We start from the raw sequence: 8,531 nt of genomic DNA, 5'->3' as shown, positions 1-8,531 counted from the left end.
TGAAGCTTTTTTCAGAAAACACACTGATATTTTACATGTAGCTGTGTGAATTACATTCTCCATCGTCTAAAATTTAGTGCTTGCTTCTCTAACATCAAACTCATCCTTGTTGCTCCTCCCCCTGAAATTTGGAAGCATAAGAGTGTCTGAAAGTTCTTCATTTCAGCCTCAAACTGCTGCAAGAGCTCCACACAGAACTGGCAGCAAAATACCCATCTGTCCATCATCATCACTACGATCTATAAACAAAATCTTTGAAAGGATTTTTTCCCCAAAACAGATTCTACCATCAAAAAAAGAAGCAGAATAGCTTCAGGAGTAACTTTTTTAAAGAAATGCATGCATTGTAAAGAAAGTACAGACTGCACTTAATAGTGTTCAGTTTGGGTAAAATTGATGGATAGGATTCTGTATCACAGTATGTATGTTTGCATTTATAACCTTTTAAAAGTTAAATTGCTTTTTTAATAATAACTTGTTTCTTAGTGGTGGTACTGTTAGATTAATCATATTTTCTTTAGTATTGTATATTTCTAGAATTAGAGCTCTTGCATGAATAGTTTACAAAATTGAAATACATTTGACAAGTGAGTCCTTCATATAGAAAAAAATGTTTTACTAGTTTTTACCTCAATGCAACTGCAGTTTAGAATGGCATGTTATTTTAAAAGTTATAGATTTTGTTTCTAAATTCCAGTGCAGTACAAACAAACCCTACACATCTCGAATGTCAATAAATGTATGATTAAAAAGTAAGAGACCTGAGGAAGAGCTCTGTAGCTTCAAGATGGTCCAGACAATGGAGTTTTAAATCCATTAAATTGATTTATTAAAGCTCAATTAATTTAAACAGTCAATTGGCATTTATTAGGTTACAGGACAATAACTGTCTTATTAAAGCAAAATTAAGTGTATTACTAGGAGACATTAATTTACAATTAGGCTGACATGGAAAGCAGAAGCACTGAAGGGCCTCTTCCAATGGCCTGATCCTTATTCCATCAACATCAATGGCAAAATTCCCATTGACTTTATTAGTGAGAGTGTGATTGTGCCTGTTCCTTCTGTTCGTGTGAGACTCCTTGATTGATTTTCAGGCCCAGAAAAGGTTCAGAGAGGTTTGAATAAGTGTCTGAATTCCTCAATATTATTTGAGCTATTTAACAGTTAACCCAGTTCCATTCTACATCTGGTTTTTTTCCTTTGTCCCCCCTCAAGCTCGAATTAAACCTCATTGGAAACTGAGATTTTATAAAAGTTCTGCAGACTACATCAGCTCTGTTGTGTGTTTCATCTTTAAAGTAAATAGGCTATGTGACAGCTAACCTATGGAAATCTACAGAAGATACATGACAAAAATACCAATGAAATCTGACTCCCTTTTCTTTTCTTTAAGCAAAGCTCCTAGTTGCATGAGTTACATACAGGTGCTAATCAACATTAAGTGTGGGAGGCTCTGTGCATTAAATTCATAGAAAGCTGAGAAAACTGTCAGGGCTTGTTGGTAGGAAATATTTTAGTTTTCAGCAGATGAGTTTGGATGGCATCCAAACGGCATAGATGCCAATGTTTTAATGGTGCAAGACCTGCTTGAATTACAAGAAAAAAAAATATATATATAGAAGCCTGTCAGGTTTCTGCTTCTTTTTCTTTTTTAACAACACGGTCATTGAGGGCCTGGTGTTGAAAAAGTGCTGAGTGACCTAACCCTCCATTTGAGGCCCATGGGAGCACAGGGTGCTTAGCTCTTTGCAAGCAAAGGCCTTGCCTGATATCGTTCTAGTGGAGGTGGTCATCATCAGTGGGTGGGTGACCCCAAGTTTTCCAGCAGATGAGCAGGGCTATCCCTCCCTCTCCCTGACCCTAACCCAACCCCAAGCATATTCCTAAACTGACAATCAGTATTACTGGCAGTTACAAATTGAGTCATTGGGTTTTCACGGAAAATTTCATTCTGGGCAGCCATTTTACTCAATATTGAATCCCACAGTCCCCGGCTCTACCCTCTATGTAGCAGTACTCAAAACATCATCGATAAATAGCTTTTGCCTTCCTCAGAAGCAAAGAACAATGACTCTGCTCTGTTACCCTGAGTAGAAGCCCTAATGTGGCTCTCAGACCAGGCTCTGCCATGAGACAGCATACTGTACTCCCAGTCAGACCACTCAAACAGCCAAATGTAAACTATATTTTTTCTTTCCACAAGGGGGTGTCCTCCATGGCCCTATCAGAGCCTCAAAGATCACTGTCCACACAGTTTAAAAAAAAAAAAAAAAAGTAATTTCAATGCAAAAGTGAAAAAGGTGGGCTTAGTACTCAGGTCCGCCAGAGCTTTGCTCATTGTAGTAGCCAGGAAGGGGGCAAAGGTGACTGCCCACACGCCAGTCCTATCCAGGGACCATTTTTTCCCCTCTCATTTCTAGTAATCTGTAATCATTCCAAATGACCTAATTCCAGTTGTTCTCAATCTTTTTAGATTTACATCTCTGTATTTTTGGGTTATATATTAAGGCTGTTTATTACAGAAGGTAAAATTCCTGTTTAAAAACAACATCAAAACTTTCAGTCCAACCTTTCAAAGCTGTTTGCTGTGACTAGTCAAGTCTAGAACACAAAGTAACAAAAGTATCACAAGCCTGGTACATGCAACCAAATCAAAATAGAAATCCCTTCTCTGCTACATTATATTTTTGATTTTCTTTCACCAATTATTACACAGGCTGATTTCATTTTCTTGGCTCAGATAAACTTTCAAATGTTGATTAACGGACAGACACAAAAGATCTCTGTGCAAGCGAATGTGTATTACAACTAAGCAGAATCTATGGTGCTTATTTTTTGTATCAGCACCCGCTTTCTTTAGCGCAGCAACAGAATATTTCTAGGAAGGCCAGTCTTTAAATTTTGTTTCTTTGGTGAATCAGAATATTTTTATTCAGTGGAATTTGAGAACTTAGAATATAACAGAGGTAAGATATGAAATTGTGAAAACACAACATCAGAACAATTTTACTGCTAAATGCTAGAAGCTACAGACCTCTTCTGTCATCCTGGCAGTACATTACATTCCAGAACACTCAATAGCAGCTTTGTTTTAAAGTTTTCCTTGATTTTTCAGTGTATTTGCCATTAATAATGTACAGAACTATTACTGTTGCAAAATATAAACGAGGCATTTCAGTTCCTATTAAATATTACATGGGAAAATAGATTTAATAACCATACTACCATTGAGTTGCCACCATAAATATGCAAAGGATATGTTTTTGTTTTTCATCTAAAATCAATAGAAGCAAAAAAAAATTCAGGCAAGCAGTCCTCTAAAAATCAAACATTATCCACTTCTAAATGACAAATCATACACTCACACCACTGTAAATCGGGTGAGTTCACTGAAGTCACTGGATTTTCACCAGTGTAAAACTGGGAAAAATGAGAGTAGAATAAATCTCTCACTCAAGATATATCCAACCACACTGCTTCCGAGTACTCATGTACCACAGAGATAGACACACAGAATGAAATTCACCTATATGCTGAAGGCCAGCTCCAAGTCTATTTATTACTACAGCTGGTCAAAAAAATGCCAATTATTTTTCTGAAAATTTTAGATTGTGTTTTATTTTAGTTTCACATACTTTAAAAAAGTTCTAACAACCTGTTTTCAGTAACAATGTTCAAAATTGCTTACAATAGAAAAGTTAGTTAAAAATTAATATCTAAAAGCTGCTCATTTTAGCCACCCACCCTCCCCCCAATTTGGTAGTGCTCGGCAGTCTTAGAAATAGGCAGCACAGCACTTCAGTCACTTAATGAGAGGAAAAACTACTCAGGGACTACTTTTTCTTAAACATACTTTCTGTCACAATTTGCTCTGTGTTTTAAATCTGATGTTTTAATTCATTTGGTTTTCAGTGAATTAATTTAGCTACCCTGAAAAGTGCCAGGTCAACATGGCTAGAACTGAAAGGCCAAATATAGCTCAGGCAGCAGCCACAAGAAACTTCTTCACAGAACTTTTATAATGGCCTCAAGCCTAACTGATAGAGGTATTTAAAACTTTTGGTTACTGTTGACCTGCACAAGTGTCTAAAAAGAAAGTAACAGTTAGATGTAGAGGCCCATATTAATATTACCAGGGCTGTGCACCTCCTGTTAGGTGGAGAGTGCCCTCAACTCTCATTTGCTCAGAGGAGTCACTCCACAACTCAGGGAACAAGGCCCTCAGTGCTTACCCTCTCTGGTGAGACAGATACCAGCTGTGATGCCTTTGTTATGTGGAGTCCACTGGGAACTGAATGGAACCATCACATACATTTCACATAGACCAGCCTCTAAGCTCAGTGATTCTAAAAAGTGTCTAGATGATTGATAGACAGGTATTATTGGACCAACTTCTGTTGGTGGAAGGTACAAGCTTTTGAGCCACAGAGCACTCTTCTTCAGCTTTATACCAGTATAAGTTATACTGGTATAAAAACACTTTCTACAACTGCATCTGCACTAGGGCTGTTACTGGCATAACTATTTTGCAACTAATAAGTTCTACAGCCAGGTTTATGTATTTCCATTTTTTCATTCTTAGTTGCTCTGTCCATTCAGTCCAAGAGGCCAGGTTGAGGCCCCTCTGAAAATTTCTCTTTAAGAGTGTTTTGAAACGAAAGCTTATGCTCAAATAAATTGGTTAGTCTCTAAGGTGCCACAAGTACTCCTTTTCTTTTTGCGAATGCAGACTAACACGGCTGTTACTCTGAAACTTGAAATATGCCATGTTTTCATCTTGTAAAGTGTTGCACTCATCAAAGTCTATTTCTTAGTATGGTGTGATATCTTTCAGTGACATTTGTTTTTGTCTCTGCACATGCAGATGAGAAATTTGGGTAGAGCTGGTTGCCCAGATTTGAAGACAGGTCTTCAGTGCCCTACACTGAAGCTTTAATTTATGAAGTGTTCAACATGCATCTTACGTGCCTTTCATGATTCCTCATTGGTAAGTATTTAGCAAAAAGTTTTCAGTCTGTATTGTAAAAAACTGTTACGTTGATAATTTTCCAGAACAACAATGACAGTAGCTTTTCAAGATATTACACCATATTAAAAGTTTTATTTATTTAGGACAATATTTTTTTAAAAAACTGGAGCCTAAGGTTAGGATCCTAAATCTAGAGATGGACTGATTTTGAAGTGTGCTAACCACTCAGCAGATCTCACTGGCTTACAGGAGGTTTATCTGATTCACCTAAATATACATATTTTTTATATTAGGATGTAACTATGATTTATATGGTATTTTTCTTTGTTGCTTAAGAAAATAAATAACATTTTCATTAAAAGAAAGATAGGAACAAAATGCTAAGAAATGACAGAATGTTCTCATTCTGTGAGTGTTTTACAAATAATTTGTACTACATGTAGTGATCTACAAGACATTTTTTCCTTTTAGTAAAGCTTATTTATAATTTAAAACATTCAGAACTTTTATTAGAAGTACATTTTTCTCTTCACAATTAATTTGTATAATCAAAAACTGACTAAGAACCAAATAAGTTCCATTAAAGTCAATGGGAGCCTATTAACTTTAATGGAAGTTGGATCAAGCCCTACATGAAATGGTTGATTTTTTAGTATCCTTGTTTTCTTGCAGTACCGCTGAAGATATTGTATTAAGCGGATATTTTATTGCCAAAGATTCCTGTGTTTTCATCCATCAATATCTAATCAACTATAATAAGTTGTATTTTGTTGCCCAGTATGCAAGGTTATCACAAGTCTTAGATTGTATGTGTACTGAATTTTCAGACTCTCCATGATGAAATCTGTATAAAGACCTGCTTCAGTTAAACACACATTATTTGGCACAATGCAGGGGTAACTTGGTAAAATTACACAGCCTGTGTTATGCAGGAGGTCAAAGTAGATGACTTAATGGTCCCTTATGGCCTTAAAATCTATGAATCTATATATCTGTTATGAGATTAATCCCTTACATGTAGTGACTTCTTTGAGAGATCAAAACTAGAGAAAAGATCAGTCATAAGAAAGAAAGATCTTGGAGTCATTGTGGATAGTTCTCTGAAAACATCCACTCAATGTGCAGAGGCAGTCAAAAAAGCGAACAGAATGCTGGGAATAATTAAGAAAGGGATAGATAATATGACAGAAAATATCATGTTACCTCTATATAAATCCCTGGTACGCCCACATCTTGAATACTGTGTGCAGATGTGGTCACCCCATCTCAAAAAAGATAAATTGGAATTGGAAAAAGGTTGGAAAAGGGCAACAAAAATTATTAGGGGTATGGAACAGCTTCCGTATGAGGAGAGATTAATAAGACTGGGACTTCTCAGCTTGGAAAAGAGATGGCTAAGGGGAGATATGATTGAGGTCTATAAAATCCTGGTGTAGAGAAAGTAGATCAGGAAGTGTTGTTTACTACTTCTCATAACACAAGAACTAGAGGGTCACCAAATGAAATTAATAGGCAGCGGGTTTAAAACAAATAAAAGGAAGTATTTCTTCACACAACGCACAGTCAACCCGTGGACCTCCTTGCCAGAGGATGTTGTGAAGGCCAAGACCATAACAGGGTTCAAAAAAGAACTAGATAAATTCATGGAGGATAGGTTCATCAATGGCTGTTAGCCAGGATGGGCAGGAATGGTGTCCCTAGCCTCTGTTTGCCAGAAGCTGGGAAATGAATGACAGGGGATGGATCACTTGATGATTATCTGTTCTGTTCATTCCCTCTGGGGCACCTGGCACTGGCCACTGCTGGAAGACAGGATACTGGGCTAGATGGACCTTTGGTCTGAGCCAGTAGGGCCATTCTTATGTTCTTATATAAGCCATTAATTATTACCTATGTGCTCTGTGATCATCATTTTGCATTAACTTAAAGCTAAATAATTGTGACCTATATTAGAATAATAATATAAAAATACAAATTTTTGTTAAGTCCCTCTCTCCCCACAACTCTTAGAACTTGTCTACACTACAGGTTATGGCAGTATAACTTATGTCACTCAGGGATTTGAGTTAGCCACCCCCCTGAGCAACATAAGTTACACCAAACTAAGCACTGGTGTGGACACCACTATGTCGGTGGGATAGCTACCGCCTCTCAGAGAGGTGGTTTTATTATGCCAATGGGAGAGCTGTAACGCTTCTAGTGTAGACTAGCCCTTAGTATCAGATGCATTTCACAGTTGTTGTTTTCTATGTTTCTTCTTTGGTTTATTAAAGAACTTTATTGTTCTAATATAAATCAGTCTTGCAAAATAAATAATAATAGACTTGACTAAACAAATATTGAGAGGTTTACTTTTTAAAATTACCAACATTAACATTCTGTTATTCTGTGACTATTAGGGACAGATCCTCAGCACCCTTCACTCCCATCACAGTCAATGGGCTTCCAGGCTATGATTCAGGAAAGCACTTAACCACACACTTAACTTTAAACTTCGGTGGGGCTTATGTATATGCTTGAACTTAAGAACCTGCTGCAATACTTTCCAGATAGAGATGCTTTCCCAAATTGGGTCCCAATGAGGTCAATAGGAATTTTGCTGCTGGTTTTCATTGGAATACAACTGAGCCCATTGGGAGCGGCAGGTTCTCAGCACCTGAACATGTTTCTAGTACATGAAAAAAAGCACGTATTTTCTACTGTTCTGAAGAAAGATCCATACATGAGTCAGAGATGTGTTTTCATGCTAACTAATTTTACTTAGAGCCTGATGCTCCAAGGAGCTGATCACCCTGGATTTGCATTGAATTCATTGAGAGTTACAGGTGCTCAGCACCTCATAGAATTGAGATATTAAACTATCAAACACCTAACAGTGTGATGTTTATTTTTAGAAAATTATAGAAGAACCCAGGTTTGTTTAGCCCTGAAAGATTTCTTGATGAAAACAGACAAGAAATCAAGAACCTAGCTGAAAAGTAATGATCTCCAGGATTGGCAAGAGGAGGTGTCTGGAAGAAAGCTTTGCTCACATGGAAATATTCATTTTCCTAACAATGTTACTACACTGACTGGACATCAAGCATCTGAAAGGCCAGAAAATAGATCTAGATCTACTATTTTGGACTAACTATGAAACCTAAACAGTTTTAAATTGCCATCTCTCTACCTATACATTTCAAGTACATTTTGGTCCCAAATTTTGAATCAGAGACATACCCATTTTAAAAACCTGGGCCTTCATAAACAATAGGGGGAGTTTAACAATTGTTTTTAAAAAAGGACTTAAATCAGGGCTTGTGTACACAGAGCAGCAATGTGGGTGTGATTTCTAAAGCACACTAACATGTTTTGTGTTAATTGGTATGTGTAGACCCTGATGGTTCCCTAGTGTACTTGAATGCAGTGCTGTTTCAAACACTACTACATGAAAGCACACTAGGAACCCTTAATGCACACCACCAGGGTCTACATGGACCAATTAATGCACAACGTGTTAGAGTGCCTTAGAAATCACACCCCATAGTGCACATTGCTGCTCTCTGTGGACAAGCTAAGC

General features: G+C 37.2%; 1 long non-coding RNA gene across 1 annotated transcript; it reads left to right on the top strand.

Annotated features, from left to right (window-relative positions):
* Positions 1-4,866: 4,866 nt before the first annotated feature.
* LOC122466005 lies at positions 4,867-8,239 on the top strand. The gene is made up of 3 exons (XR_006291190.1): positions 4,867-4,990; positions 5,645-5,731; positions 7,867-8,239. It is a non-coding gene; the product is annotated as an uncharacterized LOC122466005 (long non-coding RNA).
* Positions 8,240-8,531: the final 292 nt, after the last annotated feature.

The sequence above is a fragment of the Chelonia mydas genome, chromosome 5 (genome assembly GCF_015237465.2).
Source record: "Chelonia mydas isolate rCheMyd1 chromosome 5, rCheMyd1.pri.v2, whole genome shotgun sequence".
Classification (NCBI taxonomy): Eukaryota; Metazoa; Chordata; order Testudines; family Cheloniidae; genus Chelonia; species Chelonia mydas.
The sequence above is the reverse complement of the archived record's forward strand: the minus strand, read 5'-3'. Positions and strand labels throughout refer to the sequence as shown.